The sequence below is a fragment of the Halichoerus grypus genome, chromosome 5 (genome assembly GCF_964656455.1).
Source record: "Halichoerus grypus chromosome 5, mHalGry1.hap1.1, whole genome shotgun sequence".
NCBI lineage: Eukaryota > Metazoa > Chordata > Mammalia > Carnivora > Phocidae > Halichoerus > Halichoerus grypus.
The window spans coordinates 125,528,247-125,554,275 of NC_135716.1; the positions used below are offsets into that span (position 1 = coordinate 125,528,247).

Genomic DNA, 26,029 nt, shown 5'->3' on the forward strand with positions numbered 1-26,029 from the left:
CCCATCTGGTGTACCTTGAGCTACCTACTTGAGCATGCCTCTTTGGATTGATCTTAGTCATTTCTCTAAGCACAATTCTTTCCTTCCTCCCTCCCTCCATTCCTTCCTTCCTTCCTTCCTTGCTTCCTTCCTTCCTTCTTTCCTTTCTTCCTTCCATACAATTATATTTAGATCTCCATAAGATTTCACCGAATATACTGACCTAGGACAGGGATAGCTCAGAGAGAGGGAGAATAGCTTGGTAGCTATTATAATAGCTCTTGTTGCATTATGCTTCGGCATAGATTATCACTATGATTTGGCATCAGTGCCAGGAGATTCAATTAACAGTTTATAGAATTAGGATGATTTTTGCTGTATTCTTTTTGTTCATGATACTTGCTTAAGTTTTAATTAACTTTCATTATCATCTATCTCTATCACCTGCTTTATATCTATACCTTCCCTGTCCACCTCAGCTCTCCCTATGTCCCTTCATTGCTTTATTTTTCTTCATAGCACTTAACATCATCCAATGTACTTGTTATTTTACTTATGTTATTTATTTTTTTATGAATTTATTTATTTATTGTCACTCTCTTCCATTCTGCCACTAGAATGTAAGCTCCACAAGGCCAAAAAGCCTTACTTGTTCTATTGTTCACTGCTGTATCTCTGGAGCTACAAACAGGGTTTGGCACAGGGCAGGCACTCAGTGTTATTGAATGAATTACTTTATTTTGGTCTCTATATCTGGATCCTATCAAAAGCATTCTAAACAAATTGTCATGTTTCTTAGAAGACAAGAGGCAGCATCAAGAGTCCAGTAAACAAAGGTGATGAAGGGTAGACTCAAGAAATATCCGGGAGGTAGAATCTAAAGGATTTGACAATTCCGTAAATGCTTAGAAAAGAGGAGAGAAAGAAATCAAAGATAATTCAGATTTTCAGGCTGAGTAAGTAGGAAAAGTAAGAGTTACTGGCAAGGACAGAACCAGGAATACGAGTGAAGAAACAGGTTTGGAGATTAATGTTCTAAAAACTGATTAACAGTATAATTATAATTCCCTATAAAACATCACTTTGCACTGTAATATATTATTTTGAAAAAGCAGAGAAACATGGTAAGTCCTTGCATTCAAATAACCTTCTTTAAGCCAACAGTATACACGTATAAGATAATACCATATGGGAAGGCGAGGCAGAGAGAAACAGAACAAAGGAATTCTGACTTTGATAGATTAAACCCTTGACTTGATAAATGGTTCATGCAGATCAGTAATGGGAAGTCTTACGTGCCAACACAAAGAGCCAAAAATAATCTTGTAGTTTTAAAGAGTGAATGAATGATATGGCACTCTGAGCTTGGAAAAGCCTCAGCTGTGATCATAAAATATGTATCAAAAGCAATGGACTCTCTGAGTGATACGTGAAGTTCCTGTCTGGCTGTGCTGGAAGTTATTTTTTCTGATACAGAGTGGGCCAAATTCAGATTACAGATTCTACATTTTATAATTCTTCTAGCATAAATTGCTGCAAACCAAGTGAAATCCAGGATACGCTTTTTCTCGGTTTGTGGAGAAGGTGGCAGTCTATAAAGGGAAATGAGCCAGCAGATTTATCCTCTGTATCACAAAGGGAGATCACAATGCATATCTCAAAGTGGAAGAGAAAAAGCTTATGTATCAGAAAAAGGACTGAAGGGAAATCTACTAAAATGGAAATTTTCTTTGGAATACATTTAATTTCTATTTTATTTCTTTGCCATGTATATTATTCTCCAACTAGAGAAAATAAATAAAAGGTTTCTTTAAAAAAAATTATCACTGATCTAAGCTGCTTGGCAATAAGCTCATGGGTCATTTTTTAAAGAAATTTTGGCAGTATGGCATCTCTACTGAGAGAATAAATTAACGGGGGAGATTTTATATCAATCCAAATCATTTGGAGCCTAAGAAAAAAAAAGAAACAACAAAAGCTTAGGCAATTCTAATCTCTCTGATGAGATGCTAAGTATATTAAATTAAACTGAATTCATAGATACTCCTTAAATTCTGTTTTAATCAATGAAATCAACCCCAGTATCCAAAAATTATTTCAAGAAATTCAGTATTTTCTACCTCTTAAAATTTCCCTTCCTATCTCAGTAAGAGCCTACCAAAACAGTTTTGTTTTTTCTTTCTTTGCTTTGTTTTAAGGGACCATAATAGAAAAGAAAAATAGCAGAATGCAAGGCGTAAATAACCAATTTGATAGCCAAATACAGATAAATGTAAAATTCTCAATACTGGTTGCATTCCTCAAACCAATATTCATAGACTTCCCAGAGCAATAGTGGCAAAGCATAACAAGCCTTTTGAAAGGAAATAAAATAGGAACCTCTTCTCTATATACTCATTTGCACAGGCACATACCTTATCATATTCCATAACATTTTCTTTTTAAAAAAATGTTTTTTAAGATTTTATTTACTTATTTATTTGAGAGAGAGAGAGAGAGAGAGCATGCACGCCCGTGCTTTGGGGAGGAGCAGAGGAGGAGGGAGAGAGAATCTGAAGCAGACTCCGTCCAGAGATCATGACCTGAGCTGAAACCAGGAGTAGGACGCTTAACTGACTGAGCCACCCAGGCGTCCCCCCATAACATTTTCAAAATATAAAGGCTGATTTGATTTTAAAACCAACCAACCAATCAACAAAAACTTCTGAATACAGCATACCCTCAGCATTCAGTGATTTAAGAGTCATCATTTGGATCTATAAGAATTCAACCAAAAGTCCATCATGTAAGATACACACTCAAATACCTACAGTAGGACAGCTTATGGTTCTAGTTATTGAGGATGCATTGTAAATGGAGCAACACGGTCCCTTCTTCCCTGGAGCTGACAAGATAGCAGTAGAGGGCCAACAAGAAAGAAAGAGCCATACCCCAAATTAAGATCAACTCTAGGACCCCTGTGCAGGGCAGGTGATAGCCCAGGGGGGAAGGTGGGCCAGTCGAAGCCTCAGTGCCAGGCCACGGAGGCCCAGGGAGGTGGCAAAACTGAGCAGCCTGGGACAGGATGGTAATCACTGGGGCAGCTACTGCAAGTTTGTGGCAGTGGCAGCCGCAGAAGCAGGATGGCTACTGGAAGAGAGAGAAGGGTAGAGCAGTCTCCGCAGTGCCTTTGCAGTCATCACCCCTGTCAGGATGGGAGATGCCATCTGGTGTGGGTGCTATGTAAGGAAAGATGAACCTGGAAGAGCTGTGCGAGGGCAAGAAGGGTGCCTCGACCGTGGGCTGTCCCAAGACCCACTTGCTAGGGTTTGTGCAGTAGGCTGGGGCTCTGACATCCAAAGGGGTCCAAGTCTTTGTCTGAGTGTCAATGTCATTGTGACTGGCGAGGGGGTTTGAGCCCACAATGTGGAAGGCAAAGTTCATCTCCTGGCTGACCCCACTGGGGCCTTTGGGGAGGGGACAAATTTATTACGAGATGATTCTTTGTTTGCCACTCTTTGGAATTGCTTGGCTTAAGGGTTTCTCCATGGTAACAGAGGAAGGTATGCTGAAGGTGCTGAATGCAGAGCCTGAAGGGACAGGCCTCACCTGCAGTCTCGTCTGGCCTCCCCTATCATCTCACAGCTCTGAAGCCTACACCCAGAAGCCCTCCTTCAAACCTTTACTGCCTCACCTGCCCAGCCCTGAGCAGGAAATCCCAGCTTAAACTCAGATGGGGCCATCCTGCTGGAACCTTGGCCAAATTTCTGCAATAGTCAGTCTGGTTCAAAGCAAAAACAAAAACAAAACAAAACTGGACATGGTAATTTCATAGTCACTGGAGAGGGGCCAGTGTAAATTATGATGCCAGAAGGGAAGGCCTCTCTGAGGAAGTGCCAAGTGAGCTGAGCTTTTTCAGAAAACATTGACCAGCTACATGAAGACCAGAGACTAAAGAGTAGCCAGGTAGAGGAAACAGCAAGCATTCCCATGGCTGAAACCTGTGAGGTATGTTCTGGGATTAGAGCGAGGCCAGCGTGGCTGGGGGGAAGATGTGGGCAAGCTTCCTTACTGGCCATGAGAAGGAGCTTGGCATTTATTCTGACTGCAATGAAAAGCCAATAGAGATTTTAAGGAGAGGAGCTAAGCAGTCTGATTTATATTTTTAAAAGGTCCCCGTGGCAGCTCTGGAGAATGGGTGGGTGGGATGGAGGCTGGAAGAGGAGAGTGGAGGCAGGAGACCAATCTAGGTGAAAGTCGGTGGTGTCTTGGTATAACAGGGAAATCCAAGAGAAGTGGACAGGTTTGGAGATACAACTGCTGATGGATGGAATGTGGAGGAAGGCAAGCAGTTAAATCTCTAGGATGCCTCTTGGGTTTTTGGCTTGAGAGACTGAGTGGATGTCATTGTCACTTACAGAGATGAGGAGGAATAAAGCATAAGTGTGAAGAGAAAACTCTATTTTGAACATGTACGTAATTGGGATAACTCTTACACAACCACTTGGAAGTGTCAACCAGGCAATGGGTTATTTAAGTTAGAAACTCATGGGAGTCATCCAGGCTGGAGGTATAAATTTATAGAAGAGGATTTAAAGCAATGGGGTCGGAGAAGAGGACCCAGGCTCAAGCTCTTCCTACTCCAACAATTAGAAGTCGGCCGGAGGTGACAAAGCAATCTAACAAGTCTGAAAATGGCCAGGGAGGTAGAGGGGAAACCAAGAGACACACCCAGTCTGAGCAAGTCACTGTCAGTTCACTGACTCCAATGAGACCAGTGATGTTCATGCTGTAAGAAGAGAGTTGTCAGCAGGGTCAGAGGTGGTTGAGAGGTGAAGTCAGCCAAGGACACGAACGAGACAACCCTGTTGACAACACTGATGTCACAAATGTCAACAAGGGCATTTCCGTGTGGAAACACTAACCTATTTGTTTAAACAGAACTACCATTATTTTCAAATTATAAAACACCTGAATAACTATTAAGCAAAAAAAAAAAAAAAAGTAGCAAAATAATGAATGGCAATATTCAAACAGCATTACGACAGTGTCTCTCCACCTTTATTTCATTACTGCCCCTTCAAGGAGCCTTGTTTCCTAATCGCACCGCCACTCCTATGAAATGTTAACACCACAGATAGACTGTATATCTATTTTAGTGTAACACTTTAAATGGCCACAAACCATTCAAATATCAAAGAACTTCTGCCCTGCCCTCAAATCAATTATGATTATAGGCTGCAGTTAAAGTTGCATTTAGGAGAAACTGTATAATTCATTCATCATGATTTATCATTATGATTTATTATCCAACCCATACGTTTTTGAGAGGAAAGAGGGTGCTATTGGTAATTATATCGAGACAGTAGGCACACACCAAAATGTCCCAGATAAACTGGGATGTGTGACCCACCTCCTCATTACAAAACTCTGAAAAAAAATATAAAGATAAAATTGGCAATAAACTAACTCTAAAATGGACAAATAAATAAACCTAAGAGCTGGTTTGTCAGAAAAATGAACAAAGTGGTCAAACGTTGAAAATCTAGGAAAATGAGAAAATACAAAGCAAATTAGAAGTTATAAAAGGAATATAAACACATAGATAAAATGATTTAAAATGTATCACAGAACACTGTATATACTTTATACTAAGAAATTTGAAAATCTAGGTAAAAAGAGAATTTTCTGGGAGAGTATAAATTTTTTAAATGGACTGAGGATTTAAAAACAGTTATATTTTTGCTTTTGTTTCCCTTGCCTCAGGAGGCATATCTAGAAAAAAGTTGCTACGGCCAATGTCAAAGAGGTTACTGGCTGTGCTCTCTTCTAGGGTTTTTATGGTTTCAGGTCTCATATTTAGGTCTTTAATCCATTTTGAATTTATTTTTGTGTATGGTGTAAGAAAGTGGTCCAGTTTCTTTCTTTTGTTTGTAGCTGTCCAGTTTTTCCAACACCATTTGTTGAAGAGACTGTCTTTTTCCCATTGGATATTCTTTCCTGCTTTGTCGAAGATTAATTGACAATATAGTTGTGGGTTCATTTCTGGGTTTTCTATTAGGACTACATCAAAATAAAAAGCTTCTTCACAACAAAGGAAACAATCAACAAAACTAAAAGGCAACTTATGGAATGGGAGAAGATATTTGCAAATGACATAACCAATAAAGGGCTAGTCTCCAAAATATATAAAGAACTTACAAATCTAACACCGCAAAAAACAATCCAATTTAAAAATGGGCAGAAAACATGAACAGATATTTCTCCAAAGAGGGCATCTAGATGGCGAACAGACACAAACAAAAATGCTCATCATCACTTACCATCAGGGAAATGCAATGAGATATCAAAATTACGATGAGGTATCACCTCATACCTGTCAGAATGGTTAAAATCAAAAACATAAGAAACAGCAGGTGTTGGCAAGGATGTGGAGAAAAAGAAACATTCGTGCACTGTTGGAAGGAATGCAAACTGGTGCAGCCACTGTGGGAAACAGTATGGGGTTTCCTTAAAAAGTTAAAAATAGAACTACCCTCTGATCCAGCAAACACATTGCTGGGTATTTACCCCAAGAATTCAAAAATATGAATCCAAAGGGATACATGCACGCTGATGTTTATAGCAGCATTATCTACAATAGCCAAATTATAGAAACAGACCAAGTGTCCATCAATTGATGAATGGATAAAGAAGACGTGGTATATATGCCCACACAATGGAATATCACTCAGCCCTCAAAAAAATGAAATCATGCCATTTGCAATGACATGGATGGAGCTAGAGAGTATTATGCTAAGCAAAATAAGTCAGACAAAGACAAATACTATATGATTTCACTCATATGTGGAATTTAAGAAATCAAACAAATGAGCAAAAGGAAAAAACGAGAGAAAGAGAGACAAACCAAGAAACAGACTCTTAACTATAGCAAACAAACTGATGGTTACCAGAGGGGAGGCTCATGGGGGGATGGGTGAAATAGATGATGGGGGTTATGGAGAGCACTTGTGATGAGCACCAGATGTTGTATGGAAGTGTTGAATCCCTATATTGTACACCTGAAACTAATATCACATGGTGTGTTAACCACCTGGAATTAAAATAAAAACTTAAAAAAACAGTTATAATCAGGAAAGAAATTAAAAATGTTAACAATGAAGTATGTCCAGAAAGAAACTTAGGACATACACTTCTTTAGGAAGCAATTATTTGAAGTCTTCAAAAAACACATAAGAATATGCTACATAATCTGTTCTCAAGCAGAACAAAAAGAAAGTTTTCTAATTCATTTTATAAAGTTAACATAAGCCTAATGACCAAAACTTGACAAAATTAAAACATGAAAAAGAAAACTATAACTCAATCTCACATAAGAATATGAGCGTGCACATGCAAAACAAATTATAGCAAATTAATCTATTATCACAAGCTGATTAGTATGCATGACCCAGGACAAAATCAGTCTTACTTCTCAACACTACATTACATTCTGAAATTTCATACTTAATTTAACACTTTTCTTAGTCACATGAGCAAGGAGTTAGAGAAGAATAGGATGCTGCAAGTCCTTAGAACTATAAAAGTGGAAAATGTGTCAGAAAATTGAGATGTGGTGTTTAAAACAGTGTGATCATATATCAGAATAATAATGCTTAGGAAAGCCCCAGCAGCTTAGAGTTTGCCTCACAACTGCCAGCCCTGTATTAGCATAAGCACTAAAAAGGTTCACAACACTAATATTTTGTGTTTTAGATGAGATGAAACAATACTTTTAATCCATTATCATAATTTTAATCCATGTCACAGAGTTGGTATAATAGAAATCTTATCTAAGAAGCTGGAAAATGTGTTTATTTTCAACCTTAGTTTAAAAATCTAAGACATGATTCACACGTTTACCCATCTTACGGATGATTCTTTTGTTAGACTACTAATTGCACTTGAGCTGAAGAAATCTGACTCAAATTAATGCTTCTAAAATGTGTCACTCAATGGACATTTTCATGGTTTTTTTCTTAAAATTACTAACTCTCAGTAGTTCTACCTTATATTAACTGAAGCTTAAATAGTCCTTTTTGAATTCAGTCCTTGGTAAATCTTGGGAGGGAGATAGAGGCATGATTACAGTCATCTATTTTAAACTTGTTGAAAATTCTGGACTTTGAAATGGACTTTTTTTCCTTATTATTATTTTTTTTTTTTTGGAAAACATTTAAACCAACAGAAAAATTACATGACTAAGGGGCTGAAACATGTACATCCCCTGCATTTAGAACAACCAGTTGTTAACATCCTGCCACATTTACCTTCTCTCGCTCTCCATCCATCTTACTCTATTTCTATATAAATCTATTTTTTGCTAAACTCTTTGAAAATACATTGCAGACCTCAAGGTCTTCCAAATACCCTGTGCGCTGCTTTGCAGACCTCTGTGGGAGCATGTTGTGGTCCCTCGGCATGTATGTTGTAAGTATAATGATAGTCTCTATGTAAGCAAAATAGAATTACCAAATTGAGGAAATTTCATAGGGAAGCAATATTTTCCAATATACAGTCCATTTTCAAATTATGCTAATCAACATTAGAATATAAATCCTATTTATTGGTTTTCAACTTTTATAATCTAACTATAAAACTTGGAAACTTTAAATGTGGTTCTAGAACAGAACATGAGCGGCCTCGACAATGTCATGGAGGAAGGAAGAATAGCGCATGCGCACTTATCTTGGCGGCTAGACAAGAGAGGCTGCCTGAAGATGATGTGACAAAAAATCATGTAGCATTTAAAATTAAAAAGAAAACGGAAGAAGCAAAACACTAACATAACCCTCAGACTTTGGGAAGGGAAAGAAAAAAAAAGGTAGAGAAAACGGATGGACTAAATTCTCCCTCTTTATGGATGGGACTAATAAATCATGTCTAACGTTGATAAATCAAGGAACAGTAAAATAAGGGAATAAGGCAGGATGGTTCTATCTCAAAATGTTAATCTAGTTGTTCTCTGTGCATTTCCCTCCAATTAGTTGTCTCCTTTGTACCCCCAAGAGCTACTTCCTCCTTCCACACTTACCCCTAGGCTGTACCACAGGGGAAAACAGAGATTCAAAGAGCAGACTAAGAGGTTTACAGAGTTTTTCCTCTTGCAGAGACTGAATGAGATGGGACTTGAAGAAAGTATGAGAGAAGGGAAGGGCCAACCCAGTGAAAGGGAAAGGAATGCATCATGGCAGGACAGAAAGAGAAGCTGCTCCCATCAAGGTCTGGACAGCGGTGCACAAGGGATTCAGAAGATAAGCTCCCCAACCGTGGACTCCCCCACTCCAATTCATCCCCCTGGATGACAGGTCTGGCATTCAAAACTAGGGACACTTGTAAGACCTCCACCTGAAACAGGGTAAGAGGGAACTTTGGCCTGATGAAAGCGAATCTAGACTGACCCAGCAGGAACTGTCCCTATGAGAGTACAAGGAGGATGCATCACCCCTGGTACCGGGATTATTTAATGCTATATAGACAATTACTGGAAAAACTGAATTGTTTTAAAAATCAAGGCTCCGGAGACTATGACTGGGAAAGAACAGAAGCAGCATGAGGAATTGCTGCTTTTTATGTCAGCACTTCTGCACTATTAGATTCTTTATTATGTACATTACTTTTGTAAAATATTTAAAGAGATTAAAACTAATGGTTTTGTTTTAAAGATTTTATTTATTTATTTGAGAGAGAGAGAGAGAGCACATGAGAGGGGGAAGGGTCAGAGGGAGAAGCAGACTCCCTGCTGAGCAGGGAGCCTGACACGGGGCTCGATCCTGGGACTCCAGGATCATGACCTGAGCCGAAGGCAGTCGCTTAACCAACTGAGCCACCCAGGCGCCCTAAAACTAATGGTTTTCATTACTAAATACCTACTATGAGCCAGGCACTGTGTTGGGTACTTTAAATACATTCTTTTATTTATTCTGCAAAAAAAAAAAAATTAAGTATTGTTTATGTAAAGTTAGGGGACTCATGGATTTAATGAATGGATTATTAAATGAATGCACAGTGCATGTCTATCACGGTGCTTGCATACACTTCAAACAATTTCAGAACTCCAGTCTTGTCCACCAACCACGTCATCACATATATGATCATTTCTGCCTGGATTGCATAAAGTTGGCATCTGCTTTTTCAAAGTTCTTGTTCTTTGGGAAAGAAAAAAAAATGGGAAAATCTATCATAGAATGAAATTTCAATTTCCGTAGCCTCACTCTGCCTTGGAAGTTCTCAGTCTCCCGTGGTTTGGAGGAGAGGAGGTTCTTCCTGGCATGGAAACCCTAAATTAGAGTGAATAAATGGACACTTGGCATAGCACTTCTGAAAGATTGTCAACCTCTGCTCAGCTGCCTTTTCCATATCAACTCTCATGTGCAAAGGAAATCAGAATGTACAGGTTGCCGGGAAAGATACTTCCACATTCTGAATTGCACAAAAATCACAAGTGGTCTCTCACACTAAATTAGACTTTCAGGGTAAATCAATAGGGTCAAAAAGTGCATAAGTCAATAAAACTACAGACTAGATAGTCAGTGCCAAATAATAAGTTATCTCTGTCTGTAACACAGTGTAGAAATTTAGAAAATAAATAACAGAGGCCATTTTTCAAACACATTCAGAATGGGCTATTTTAATTTGTAGGGCTCTCTAAGAATACAATATCCTTCATGGTAAACACTTGTTTTCAGAGCTTCTAGTTGGTAAGCTTCTAGGAAGAACAGGAAAAAGTTGTCTTATTATACAAATACTGCTATAGTCTGCAGAGAGAGTATTACAATTAAAATCTGTCAATAGATTTGTAAAGTTTCATTTTCTTTACCTAAGTTCCTAAGATGAAAAACAAACAGAAGTCATAATAACTAATATTTGTTAAACACCAAGTACCAGACACCAAGCTAAGCACCTGACATATTACTGCATTTACTCTTAAAAGTACCTTCTGAGATAAGACGTACTCATACGGCCACATTTTGTTGGTATGGTTAAGCAACTTGTCTAAGATCACTGTTTTAGTGTGGGTTTTCCAGAAAAACAGAAGATGGATGGATGGATGGATGGACAGACGGACAGAGAGTTTCAGTTGGGTTATTATATATAGATATATATAGAGAGATAGATTTATTATAAGGAATTGGCTCACATGATTATGGAGATTGAGAAGTCCAAAATCTACATTTAATAAGCTGGAGAGCTGGACTTGGTGCACAAGGGATTCCAGTCCAAGACCAAGTCCAAAGGCAGGAGAAGACCAGTGTTCTAGCTTGAGGACAGTCAGACAGAGAGAAAAAAAATTCTTCCTTATTCAGGCTTTTATTCTATTCAGGCCTTCAACAGATTGGATGAAGCCCACCCGCCCTGGCGAGGGCAATTTGCTTTACTCAGTATACTGATTCAAATGTTAATCTCATCCGGAAACATCCTACAGATACAAAAGAAATAATATTTAACCAAACATCTGGACATCCCATGGTCCAGTCAAGTTGACATAAAATTAACCATCACAATCACAGATCTAATAAGTGGCAGAGCAAGAACTTGAACCCAGGTAGTCTGACTCCAGAGTCCTGGTTCCAAACCACTATGATATACCCTTCTTGCATCCAGTAAGCAAAAGTAAGGTAAACCCTATCATAAGTAGTCAATTTCATCAGGGGTAGCAGTATAGGAACTAGATAGTTGTTAGGGTACACCCGGATTTCAATATCTTAGGTACACCAATTCCTTACTAGGAAATCATATCATATCATATCATATCATCTATCTTATCATCATTCTATTCTATTCTAGTTGTTCTATTGTAATATATATGACAAAATTAAAAACATAATTATTGTCATACAAATACATAAGAAGCATGTATCAAAAATATATTAAAGTCATTAATGAAGGAACCAGCAAGACAACAAAGCTGATTTGAAAGAGAATACAAGAAACTGACAGGTAAGTAAATAGGTAGACAGGCAGGTAGACAGGTAGGTAGGCAGGCAGACAGACAGATGGAGGGATGGGTGGAGGAAAAGGTTGCTGGAATAACATTTCTAAGATATATATCCCAAACTGCCTAATGGTTTAGAAAGCAATAAAACCTGAACATTTGGAGTTATCATCTCTACTGTTTAGAAGTCATTTACTTCTCTATTGGACAGTAATGATTTGCATCTTACTAGTTTTATATACATTAACATCAACTTTATAGAGTCCGGACTGTAATCAATGGTAAATAATAAGCCAAACAAAATTATATAGTCCAATGAAGTCGGATAACCTTTAGGAAAACAGGTTAGATAATGCTCTGGTAGGACAGTGAAGGGATATGCAGTCATCTTTTTGCCTCATTTCCAAATTTTAGATGCTCTTTTTTAAAAAAATAATGTATGAAGAGAGAACATTTCAACCAAAGCTTTCTCTTATATATACAGTAAGTTAATTCTATAATGATTATGCTAATATTAATATCTTGAATGCTTACTGAACTCTTACCATGAGCTGGGTAGTATGCTAAATTACCCTTCGGGACAGGAGTCCTTACAGTGTAGGAAGCCCCTGGGGAACCAGCTAGCATAGCCGTTAAGAGTATTGGCCCCATACCCTGGCAGATGTCTATTTGAAGCCTGGCTTTACCACCTTCTATCTATGATGTTGGAAAATTTACCTACCTGATGTAAACTTACTTCTTCTGTTTTGCGCTATGGAGGATAAAAAGCAGTATCCATCTTCTAGGGTTACTGTGAGAACATAATAATCACGAATCTACCTTGAATCAAGAAGAACACTAACATAGTTCCTGTACTCATAGTCTAGAGTCAAAAGATAAACAATTAACGTAAAATCCTATTATATGCCAGGTGAGGATAAGTAGCATAGAGAAAATTAAAGCAAGATGAGGAGGATGGGGAGCAGAAGGAAGTGATGGCAATAGAGTTGTCAGGGGAAAATTTGCTTAGCAAGTAAAGGAAGAACCCCAAAGGAAGCAAGGGAGAAAGTCATGAGGTCATCTGGGAGAAGATTGTTCTAGGCAAAATAAGAACCAGTGCAAAGAGCCTGAGGCAGGATAATTAGTTTGATCGAGAAGAGCAAGGAGGCCAATGTGGATGAAATGGAGGGAGCAAGGGAGAGAGTGGGAGGAAAGACTTGCAGAGACGGGGATGGGAAGTAGATCCTACTAAGAGGTGGGGTTGAGGAGTGGTCCTGTAAGGATATTGGTTTTACTATGAGTAAGACGGGACGTGACTGAAGAATTCTGAACATAGGAATGGCAGGATCTGCCTTCAATTAAAAGGACCATGCAGAGGAGATAATGTATGTAAACTCTTAGCATTGTGTTTAATAAATATTATTGTGTTATTACTTATTTATCATTAGAAATCGTAGTCCAAGGTAGAGATACTTCCCTGCTCGGATTTTCACAGACTTTGCTGTTAACGTCTCTTCTGTGGGTGTGAGATATGGCAGCATCTAACAGGCTTGGTTACCTGCCTGTTTTCTCCTTTGCTCTTTCATTCATTCTCTTATCCCCTTTCTTCTCCCTTGCCCCTTTCCTCTTTACACTCTGTCCTCTCTTTATGGCTCTGCTCCCCCGCCTTGCTGTCTTCCTTCTTCAGCACTATTTCATCCTCCTGCTTTTCCTGAGGAAATGGGATTCAAGAAGGCTTTTCTTGAGGTTGGTTAGTGAGATAGGTAGGGGCCAAGAGCAGCAGTGTCTGCTCCTCTCTGCCCAGGAGAGGGAGGCTGAGCCCACGCAGGGCGATGGTGTCTGCTGACGCCTGACCCATCCGTGGCAAGGAGGGCTGGCCTGCTCCTGGCCCAGCAGCAGTCACTAGGGGCTCAGCACACACTGGCTGCGAGTAATCCTCTGTTCCTTGTACATCAGAGCCAAGGATCCTGAGGGTCTAGCACGACGGACAGGTGGGGCTGGATGGGACACGATGGAAGGCTAGACCTGGGAGCAATGCGTGACAGAGGGAGGCTGGAGGAAGGCCGGAAGAGCTAGGAGGACCCCAACAAGGGAGTGGAGAAACACCAGGTATCACCTTCTCCTACTTCATCAGGTTGGTAGCTCTCGCCCTCTGTGAGTATGCTGAGAGAAAGAGAGATGGGGAACCACGAGAGAACAATATTTGTTCACCCATCCACACCAGCATGGCACTCATTCTTTATGTACATTCTCTTATGCAAATCTCATATAACAACCCCGTGACGTATAGCAGATTATTCCAGATCTGGCAGTTTTCAAAATTGTTGATCTTTCTTCTATGCCATACTCCTTTCTAGGGGCAAAAAGAAATAGCTCAGTGTAGTGGAAATGGTATTCTCTGAACACCTAGTTATTCTTCTAGGCATCAGAGACACAGTCATCATGAATAAAACAGACAAAATGCAGGTCCTTATAGAGCTCACATTCTAGTGGGGAAGACAGACAATAAACCAGGTAAATAAATTAGAAAGTATGTCAGATGTTAGTAATAGCGAGGGAGAAAAAATAATGCTGGGAAAGAGTAGGAAGGGAAAAAGAGAGCAGAAAGTGGGATGGTTTGGAAGGGGGGACCCAGTAGTCTCCTTAGAAGCATATGGTGAAAGGTTCCTTTTAGACCATGTGACTCTGTAAATCAAAATCCCCTTTTTAAAAAAAAATCTATTTTTAATTCAAGTGTGATTAACATATGGTGTTGTATTAGTTTCAAGGTACAATATAGTAATGCAGCCATTCTATACATGACTCAGTGCCCATCACAGCAAGTGTGCTTTTAATCCCCACACCTATTTCACCCACCCTCCCCCCACCTCCCCTCTGGTAATCACCAGCTTGTTCTCTATGGTTAAGTCTGGTTTTTTGTTGTCTCTTTTGTTGTTGTTGTTCATTTGCTTTGTCTCTTTAATTCCGCACGTGAAATCCTATGGTATGAAAAGCCCCTTTTGTAAATACAGGCTTTCCCGTCCTCCCAGAGTAGCCAGACTGAACAGTTCCCATTCCTGGTCTCTAACAGTGTACTTGGCTTCTTCTTAGATTCCATCTCAGGAAGGCCATCCTTGGCTCCTGGAAATTGCTTCCCTCATCCTATACCCGCAGTTCCTTCCATCTAGCATAATATCATGCCTGTCCTTTCATACCACTTTCAACAATCTAGAATTCAGTTTCCTATTTGTTCACTGCTTGTTGTCTCCATGGCCATTTATATTCTGAGTGCCAGGAGGCCCAGGATAAGGTCTTGTCCCACACCCATCCCATGACCAGTGCTTAACTCAGTGCCCATCATCTAGGAGGTACCACAGACCTTTGATAAGTAAATGAATATGCCACTCAAAGCAATTCTCACACTGCCTTAATTCCTCTGTAAAAATTTGCTTTGCAATTACTTTTCGCTAGCATACTTATCCTATAATGCAAGGGAATCCTGCTATTCCATGGCATTAACACGCTATTGAGTTTTTAAGAAAATAAAAGGCAAAGAATATCAAAGCACTTCAAAGCGAGAGGGACGTGTTTGGTCCTCGCTTCTCTGTAGTCCACAGGGTTTTGCTTTAGATGTTGAAGAGAAGAAAGGGGAAGGAAGATAGGTATTTGTTCTGACCTTGAGGACAGGGGAAGCTGCCTATATACCAGCAGTTGGCAGGCTACGGATCCTCAGAGTTGCTCTCGCTGTTCATCCTGGCTGCATGCCTGGTTTCTGTCTGGTTTGGACTATCTTCCCAGGCATTCTAGGATCTGGATTTGGCTCCCACAGAAATCAGAGCACACACAAATCTCCCCCACCTGATTTGGAGTTGCTCATCTTGCTTAGCCTTCCCTTCCCTTTCCTCTTATGGTCCCTCCAGACTGCAGAGCAAACTGATATCAAAGCCTAAGTTTTATAAATGAGGTTTTTCACAGAAAGGGCGGTAAGGGTGAAGATGTCCATTTTACTTTTGTTACTATGTGTCTCAAAAGAGAAAGCTTCCCTACTCCGATGATAAAGCACTCACATTAATCTTTCAATTCTGAAGATATTCCATTTATCTATCAAGAAGTAGGGAAAGACAGCTTAGAGAAACTCATTTAGGGAAAAAAAATCTAATGGGATAATCAAATAATGACTGAAATGCCTTTCAGCTACAAGTGGATTATTCAGCATAAAGAAGGATGAAATACACATCATCTATGACCTTGCCGTGGTCATTATGAGATTAGAGATACAAAATGCACCGAAAACGTCCCTTAAACCTAAGATGTTAATGGGTAGGCACACAGGTAGGCTCTAGACTCTGTGACCTTTCTGGGTGCTTCACGCCCTGAGCCTCCTCCAATCCCCCCATAGTTGTGGAAGAAAGTCTTATTTCCAAACACAAAGCCTTGCGCAGCATGTCAGTATTTTAATGTTCTCAGCTTTTTATAAAAACTAAACCATTTCACCACCTGCCTTAGAAAAAGAACTGTGTGGATTATATTTCAAATATTTCAATTTCATCCTTTGGCAGAGCTTGATTCCTCCTGGGGGATTAGTTGCCAGCAAGGCTGGGCTGTCAGAAGCTATCCTAAGTGCTTCTCGCCAGTCCCCGGCCAGGGAGGGTTCAAGGTCTCTAAATTCCTCAATGATTTCTTTCCCAGAGTGGCTGTGAGCCTTCATGAGGGACAAATACACTGCTTCTAAGCCCCAGTTGGCTTATGGGGAGTGCTCTCCTGACTGAAAGGTGTAAGAGCTGAGACTGTGGCAATGATCTCCCATCCATCCTACCCTTTCCTCACCACCCCCCCAAAGGTTTGCCCATCTAAAGGGCACACATACACTAACCAGCATCTCCATGTTGGGAAAATGCTTCTCTTTCTGGGCCTCTGTGCACAATTCCCAGAGCCTGGGGCCATCGGCTGTTTCCTCCTCACTTTCGTTCAGACAGAAAATGAAGGTCACCCTCTGGGTCACTTGGCAGCCCCACAAATCCATTCTGAGGGGCCATCGCAATGATAATAACTGATATTTGCCAAGTGCTTTGAAGTTCACTAAGGGGTTTCATATATTTTGCCAGGAATTCTCACAACAGCCCTGTGAGGTAATTATTACCATTATCCACACTGGCTCCTTCCCTGTCCTTTGAATCTCTGAAGCAAGCTAGGAGCATGTGTTCAGGGCACATGTTCTTGCCTTTTCCTCTGCTGAGAACAGTCTCCCTTCAGATACCTGCATGGCTTTCTCCCTCACTTCCTTGAGATTTCTGCTGAATCCTTCCCTGAATGCCTCCTAAGAAATAGCCATGGACTCCAGCTTCCTTATCTGCTTCAATTTTCCTTCATAGAACATAGCACTTACATATCACTTACACATGCACACATTTTTTATTGTTTATTGGTCTCCTGTCACTAGACTGGAGCAGTGGTTGGTCCGTGTTGTTCACTGCTCTACTCCAAGTGCTTAGAACAGTGCCTGACACATAACACGTAATCAGTAAGTGACCATTGAAGAATGAGACCCATTTTACAGTGGATCGAGCCTTGTTTTACAGCAGGATATCAAGAGGAAAATGTTTGACTCAACATACGATATACTATCGCTGTTATAACAGATTACCACAAACTTAGTGGCTTAAAACAACACAAATTCATTATCTCTCAGTCATGGAGGTCAGAAGTCCAAACCTGGGCCTTCCTGGGCTAAAATCGAAGTATCCACTGGGCTATGCTCCTTCTGGAGGCTCTAGGAGAGAATCCCTTTCCTTGCCTTTCCAGCTTCTGTGGGTGGCCTGCATTCCTTGCCTCATGCCCCTTCTTCCGACTTCACTTCATCTTCAAAGTAGCAGCACAGAACCTTTCATCTCTGACTCTGACTCTCTTGTCTCTTGTCTTTCACCTAGGTTCACTCAGGTCAACCAGGATAATCTCCTCATCTCAAGATCCTTGACTTCATCACATCTGCAAGTCCTCTCTGCCAGGGAAACTAACCTATTCACAGGAATTAGGATGGGGACATCTTTGGGGGCCATGACTCTGCCTACCACGCTCAAGGTCACTCAGTAGTAAATAGCAATGCTGAGACTACAGTGTAGGTTAGGCTTTCCAAACCAATGGCTGACTCATCAAAAAGAAGGAAAAGGAAAGTTGAGAAAGTCCCTGATAACAGCATCACTACCAATGACAGATAGATAGCTGGTGGTGGCCTCGGAACAATTCCAGCCTCTTTTACTGTATGCTCCTCTTGATTCCATCCTAGGTAGATAGCCTGGTAGATAATCCTAGATGACTGTGATGCCCACAGACTTAATTTCTTTATCTGTTGATAAACAGGATATGGAGTTGGTCCCAATTCTTTGGGTCAGAATCAGAGACAAGGGTGCTCTGGAGTAGAGTTTCTCACAGCACTACTGATAGTTTGGGTCAGATCATTCCTCTCCCAATTATGACAACCAAAATGTCTCCAGATATTCATAAATGTCCCATGGGTGGGAGATGGAGTAAATAATCACCTTAGTTGAGAACTGCTGCCCTAGAGGAAACAGACCTAAATGCCACAGCCCCAGTGCTCGGGGGGAGGGATGCATCAAATGTCCAGGAGTCAGGAATTAGAGGTGTCTTTGTCTTCATCTACACTTAGGCCCATCACTTATAATGCAGGATTCTGGCTGAAATACATTTGGCTGTGCCGAGTATAAAGTGCTTCCCCATACTGCTGGCAAAACATAATTAACCAAATGACAATGGCTTTCACATACACATTGATTCCTGTAATTTCAAGTCTCCATTACTAGATAAATCAACAGCAGAATTATATTTATCAGCAAAAGCCTCCTCTCCTGGCAGACTTTTTGTTAAATATATTAATCCTAGAAGAATAATACTTTCCCTCAGCTTTGCAAAGCAGTCCACCCATAAAAACGTTAATAGCCACAACATCATTTTCAGGATGATGCTTCTCCATTAGCTATGCGGCTCCCCCACACAGCACAGCTGGGGCTTTTCTGAAGATAAGGGACACTGTAGTAAGAGGCTGGTCTGCGCGGGCCACGGAGCTCAACGACTTCTGGGAGAAAGCTCATGCAACCGGTAAGTCCTTGTCTGGACATGTCCCACTTCACACAGCCCTCTGGAAATGTCCCTATGGCCCAGAAAGGACAGCAGGGTTAATATCACTGCACCCTCAGTGCTGGAGGTAAGACCCCATTCAGTGTGACCAAGTCATGCTACAGAACTACAGAGGAAGTGTCACAGCCCCCACAGGTCTCACAAGCCCCTCAGGTTCTCGTGTTGAGGTCAGAGCTTCTCAAACATGCAAGCAAACGCTCTGGAGATCTTAGTAAAATTCAGATTTTGATTCAGTAGGTCTGGGATGGGCCCTGATCCACATTTCTTTCTTTCTTTTTTTTTTTTTAAGATGTATTTATTTATTTATTTTAGAGAGAGAGAGAGAGAGAGCATGTGCGTGTAGGCAGGGAGAGGGGTAGAGGGAGAGGGAGAGAGAGAATCTCCAGCAGACTCCGGGCTAAGCATGGAGCCCCATGAGGGGCTCGATCCCACGGCCCTGAGCCCAAATCAAGAGTCAGATGCTCAACGGACTGAGCCCCCCAGGTGCCCCTGATTCCACATTTCTAACCAGCACCCAAGTGATGGTGGCCTGCAGGCCACACTTTAGGTATCAAGTGCCAGACAACCTGCTCTTAAGCCCCTCAGCCTTTAGACTGCTGAAAAAGGCCTCATTCCAAGAGGAGCACATCCCTGAATGGAAGCCACTGGTAACTAGTTCTACTTCACACACAAAGAGAAGTTTCCTGCCTCGGTTACTCTAGATTCCAAACCCAGTGGGAGAGAGAATCTCACGACTTATTTCTGTACCATGATAATTGCACAGTAGCTCTTGCCATTTATTAGCACGCACATCTGGCAGCTCTCTTGCCTGCAGGCCAGCAGGCTCCAGACTCCCGAGTCCTGCAGAGCCTGGGCGAACATCCAGTTGCTGACACAGCAGCCAGAGGGTGCTTGGGGACTGCAGAATGACTGTGCACGGTGTCCAAGGGGGCCCAGCCCGGCCTCCGCTTAAGCAACAGGAGGGGACCGATCTGGGTGAAAGCAGAGTCCGGAGATCAGAGGCTGGCCTCTGCCCAGGACATCATTTCTCCAGCTGTGGGCAGATTTGAATAACTGGGGCTGTGAGGCAAATGCAGTTGCCTTCTTTGGCCTGTGAAGTGAACCCTGCTATTTTTTCACTCTGGCGGTGCATTAGCTCATCTGGAGGAAGCCCTGGCTACTTGATAATGCAGCTGCTGTTCACAAACATGCAGCAGAGCAGACCAAACAGGGAGAGGAGGGAGAATAGCCAAGGGATCCCTTCGGTATGGCGGGGGGTGGGGGGGTGCATTTCTGTTTAGATTCAGGACGCGAGATTCCCACAGCTCTCACCCTTGCCCATGCCACTGAATCAGCCTTGCCCTTTGACCTTCGCCAAGTCACCAACCTTTCTCCTTCCTCATATTTTCTCGCATCAGACAAATGAGAATAAAAAGAGCTCCTCTTCACAGAGGTGCTGGGCAGTGCAGTGTCGCAAATCAGGCATTGAGCGGGGGGTAGGGTGGAGGGGTGGGGGGGTGGGGGGGAACCCGAGATGCCCTCACAGACCTCGCCACTCACAGCTGTTTCATTTGGGACAAATCAGTTCAACTTGGAGTGACTTAGTTTCCTCACCTGTATAATGAGGTTAAGATCCCAATGATTATCTCATAAATTTCTAATGGAGATAAAAAAAAAACATGACTGTTGTAAACTGCCCAACGTGCTGAGATTCCATCATTGATGGCAGATGGGATACAAGGGCCTTGTTTAGACCACAAAGAGACACTACTGTTTAGAATTGGAGCTCTCTACTTATATAGTAAATTTAAGGGCACTCCATGACAATCATTACTGAAAACACGAAATATTCTATGCCCGGTCATGCTAAGAAATATGACACTAAGGAACATGTTTTAGATCAAAGTTCCATTACGCCAACAAATAATTGAAACGATGCCAAAAAAAATTTAAGATAACTGAGCTCAGCCTTGCCTCCCTCATGTAAATGCAATCTACCCCGTGTTCTTCCTGGCAAGCTAATGGCACTCCAAGGAAATCCACAGTGAGGAACTGCAGCTTCCTTCCAGCCTGCTCAGCCTGCTCTAGCACTTTCGTCTTTGCCTCGTGTCATGTCAGGCAGGCTTCGGGAGTGTGACCCTGCCCTCCAGACCTGTTTATTATCCTTTGCTGAAATAGGAGTCCTTATTAAAATCTGTGTAGCCCATCCAGCTGTGGCCCTGCTGGCTGAGCCCAAGTTGGGAAAACTGAAAATAGCAAGTAAAAAAGAGGAAAATAATTTTACATGGCCCTTTTGGATTAATAAAATCAATAATTTTATCAGAAGTAAGTTATTTTTCTAGCATTGCTAGAGATATATGGTCAGTCAACCTAGCCCGGTGAAATAAGGCTATTATTGTAAGAGATGCTCATTCATCTAACACACATTCCCTGAGCATCTACCATGTACTGTGCCATGTGTGGTAACTGGAACACATTACTGGGAAAATGAGGTGTTTTAAGTCCTCAATTAATTACTTGCTTGGTCTTTATTGAGATAGGCATCAGCCAGAGTTCTGCTCCTAAATGATCTTTTGAAGAAGGTAGGTGCAGACACGTTACCAAGGAGTGAAAAATGTAGAGTGCTTGGACCAAACTAACAAAGTCAGTACAGGACTGAATGGCATCAACTCAAGCATTTTGAAAGAGTTAGAGTAATACTTGAATATGTGTAACTCCTGAGTGTGCATTAGAATCACCTGTGAAGCTTTCTAAACATACCCATGCTATCTGTGACCCAGCCTAACCTCTGAAAAGCCAACCTCTCAAAGCATGGTCCCAGCACCAGAAACATCAGCACTACCTGAGAACACATTCCAAATGCAGACCTTGAAATTGACCTCACATCACCTGAATCTGAGACCCTGGGGTTGGGGCCCAGCAACTGGTGTGTTACCTAATCCTTCAGGTGAATGTTAAAATTTGAAAATTGCTTCTCTAAATTATACTTTACAAGGCCTAAGGTGTGCTTATAGAAGAAACCGGTCTGTCGGTGGATCATTGCATACTCTTGTGGTTCCCACAAAAGCAAAATATAAAGGGAGAAGTCTCAGGGGAGGACAATTAACATAATCATGGAGACAGGATCCCATTCCTCTGAGTTCAGACTAAAGATATATAAAGTTAGATAGCAAGTGTAGAACATCATAAATGGTATAGATCAAATAAGCAGGGATTTGGTTGGCCAAGGCCAGAATACTAGGAAGCAGTAACAACAAAGAGAAACTCGGAAGCAGAAATCTTCAGAATAAGTAAAAGCAAGGACTGCCTTGTCCATTATATAATAAACACATGTAATTCTACCAGGTGAAATCGTCTTTGAAGGTAAGAAATAGTGTCTTACTAAATTTATTCATCAAGAGTCAGTAATGCTTAAAGTCACAGGTTCAGATTTTAGATCAGATTACCGGGGTTTTTCCACCTAGTAGCTCTAAGATCTTGGGCAAATTAATTAACTTCCCTGTGTCCCAGTACTCTAATCTATAAAATGGGAAAATACTACCCACCACATAGCATTGTTGTGAATAACAAATGTGTTGATATACGTAAAATGCCGGTAAGCACTTGATCAATGTTAGCTACCATAGTCATCTTCATAAATTCTCTGTCTGTCCTATTGCATCTGGCCCATCATTCAAGAATTGGTCAACTTAAATTGATAGATCTTTTAAAAGTCTTAGGAATTTTACCATGTATTTATAGACGAGGAGTGAAACAAAACATGGATAAACAAGGACAGCGAGATTCATTGGGGAGTGAGGCGGAAGATAATTGTTTCATTGACTTAGATTAATAAAAAAAATTTTAATGAAGGTTGAGATAAATTAATGGATATCAACTCCATAACTGGAAATTATGAGAACTTAATGATATTTGAACTGAATTATAGAGATAAAAATGGACTCTTAAGATTAGAAAGGATGTTGGCAAGCACCTATTTCCAAAACAACATAAGACTATATATTTGCCAGCATCCCTGTGAGTCTTGGTATGAATACTTCCAGTCATGAGACCCCATTATTTGACAAGATAGCACATTCCAACTTTGAACAGTTTGGATGCCCAGAAAGTTATTACTTATATTGAGCTCAAATCTGCCTTCATACTTTCTGATCGCTGATCCTCCTTCCTGTGATTTTTATAAAATACAAATCTTGCTAAGCATCTCCACCCATTGAATATACTATGTGTGAGGAGAGTCACATCTCTGGATAAAATCAATCTGTTTTTCTCTTAGGGTTGAAATAAACACTACACTGAAATTCACACATTATAAAATATTTTTGGATGTGCTTCTGAGTGGAGGCACTAATCCTGGCAGGAAGAAAATGAAAGGGACTTGAGATATAAAGAGGATCCTACCTTTAAGTGGCGCACGGTTATGGAGCGGAAATCAGCTCTGCACACAAGTACTGGTAATATATGGTTAAAGAGGCTCTGATAGAAATATGTTGGGCCACACAAGGAACACAAGCACACCAAGAAAGAGGAGGTTATCAGAAAAGGCCTGGAAGCTGAGTAGTTCACCAGGTAAACGAGGGGAAGGGCAGGCATTTGAAAATATGGAAAGGTATAAAATATACTGTGTATTCTGGAATTCAAAGTGATTCAGCACGGTCAAAGCACTGAGCACCACGAGAAGGGGTGCAGTGAGAGAGAAGCCGAGAGCTGGGCAGCTGTCAGAGTCTGTAGACTAAACAGTCTTAAGGACTCTATATGGATTCACAACGCAGGCTCTAACTTTGTAACCACCTTCTCCACTAGCTCAAGGAATGCCATTAGCCCTGAAACACTTAGCAGAGCCTACACATGGTGAAAACTTGACTCCTCGTGGCCTTGTTTCTTTCCAAGAATCATTATCGACTCTGTTCTATAGAAGGCAACTTAGAGCCCAGTGAAGCTAAGTACCTTATCTCAATCTGAATATTATGGGGACCAACACTGGAAAAGCAATCTTACATTTGCCGAGTCCCAACTTTTCCAAATGTTCCTGTGTCTCCTTCATGCATTAAAAACAAGAAAAAAGAAATGACTGGATAAAGAAAGTGCACCCCACCTCGCGGCTTCAGTGAAGAGGAATTGATAGGATACAGACGCCAGTTGTTGGCAGGTTAGTGATGAGTCCCCCAGCAGAACATTCTGGTGGGTTCAGCTCCCAAAAGACATCCGAACCAAATGCCTTGTTTTCCCTTTGGGGATCTCCATTGTTATTAAACAGAGGAAGCGCCATTAAAAACACTGAGTTGGTGGAAAGTACTCTGCCCACACTAATGCGCCGACACAGAATTAACTCCAGGTAAGGAAAATGGTGAGTACAGGGAAATTTATAACACTAATGACCTTAACAAATCTGAGCTGATTAACAGGACGCCATGAACTGAAATCCTTGTGTTCCAATCAATCTTCCAGGAAACTTCCCAAAAGCACACTTGTGGGAGAAAAATCCATGAGATACTCTAGGCAGGTTTCTTCATAAAAAGAGAGGACTAATTGGGAAAGACACAGTACACTGACGAGTGGGGTGATTATTAGCTAGTACTTCTTCAGTTACCACTCTTTTTGGTAAACACATGTCTACATTTACATTTATACTCATTCCCCCATAAAAGGAGTCTCTGACACTTTTTCAAACAAAGGCCGCCCTGAGACACATACTCATCAGCACAAAGCCTGCCCTAATCAGTCGGCGGTAGTGGGGAATTTCGGTGATGGGACATTTTCATGCTAAGATTTACTGGAGTAGGAACCTGCAAGCACCTGGTGAAATAACTGGTTAGATAAGGAATTGTTAGCAATCCATCCAGCTTTTAAAGTAGTAAGTTGCAGAACACTTAGCAGATGATGGTTATGAATAAGAAGTAATGTTAATGAAGCAGCATTTGAGCGGGAAAGGGGGAACAAAGGTTCTATTCAATCATTACTTAGCTGAAAGATTTAAGAAGCCTGTGGATGGTTGCACATCCACCAAGTGACTGCAAATGAGAACACATCTGGAAATAGCCCTCGGGCATTCATTTGCCCAATTAATTTTCTGTTAAAGATAGAATAAGCTTCTCCTCATAAGCTGTAGAAAACATCCACTCCTTTCTCAGTCCTGTATTCCACTACTCGTTAACAAGCAATCTTTCTCTACATCAAACCATGTGGTTGTTCATCTCCCCTGCACTGGTCGGGTGAAACCACTACAAATCTGAGGGACAACATTCGACGACCATCTTAACAGGGTCTTATACAGAAGGAACGGCCAAGAGCCTCACATCATCATCATAGCTATGCTAGGTATCATCTGTTAGTGCTCAGGATCTATTTTTACCTTCTTCTGTGCTCTTCCCCTATCCTGCAGAGAGAAGGCTGAAAAACAAACAGACTTCCCAGTCACTATGGTCCTTGATGGCATTTATATTCTGCCTATGGAATGCATTCCCGCAAGATCTGAAATGCAGAGATGGACAATCTTTCTTCGGTGGCTGAAGTGTGGCCTCTGACATTTGTGAGTTTTCACAGCTTTGTCACTAACTAGACACCATATTTGTGATGTGGAAAGACTATGATGCTCCCAGTAACTTCCTGCAGTTATCTGCTCTTGAGTAAGTTACTTCAGCTCTCTGTCTCTTGGAGTCGTCACCTGCAAACAGTGGGATGATAATTATATCTATGGCATAGGGTTGCTTTGAAGACTAAGCATCTGGCAAGAAGCTTACGTATTATTTCTGCAAGAAGGTGTTAGGTATTATTTCTGCTGCATATAACCACCTAGAAGAATGCCTGGCAAAAAGACGTGCTCTGTAAGGGTTAGCTAAGATGATGACAATAATTTGAGACCAAAAGGATATAGCCGGTAAAGGAAGAGACTGAATATCAGAAGACAGAGGACAGCCATGTGGCATTTTAACAAATTACTTAGTCTCTCTGTGCTTCATTTATTTAATGTTTCTATTTCAAACGGAGACAATATCAAGTTCACAAGAT

General features: G+C 41.1%; 1 protein-coding gene across 10 annotated transcripts in view; it reads right to left on the reverse strand.

The window, feature by feature from the left end:
- Positions 1-26,029, reverse strand: part of ST6GALNAC3 (ST6 N-acetylgalactosaminide alpha-2,6-sialyltransferase 3) — a 577,918-nt gene that overhangs the window by 306,660 nt on the left and 245,229 nt on the right. The window contains exon 2 of one of the 10 annotated variants that reach the window (XM_078072899.1): positions 11,138-11,416. The exons of the other annotated variants lie outside the window; for them this stretch is intronic. The gene's annotated coding sequence lies outside the window, so the exon portion shown is untranslated. The remainder of the gene's footprint in view (positions 1-11,137; positions 11,417-26,029) is intronic. 10 annotated transcript variants of the gene reach the window in all.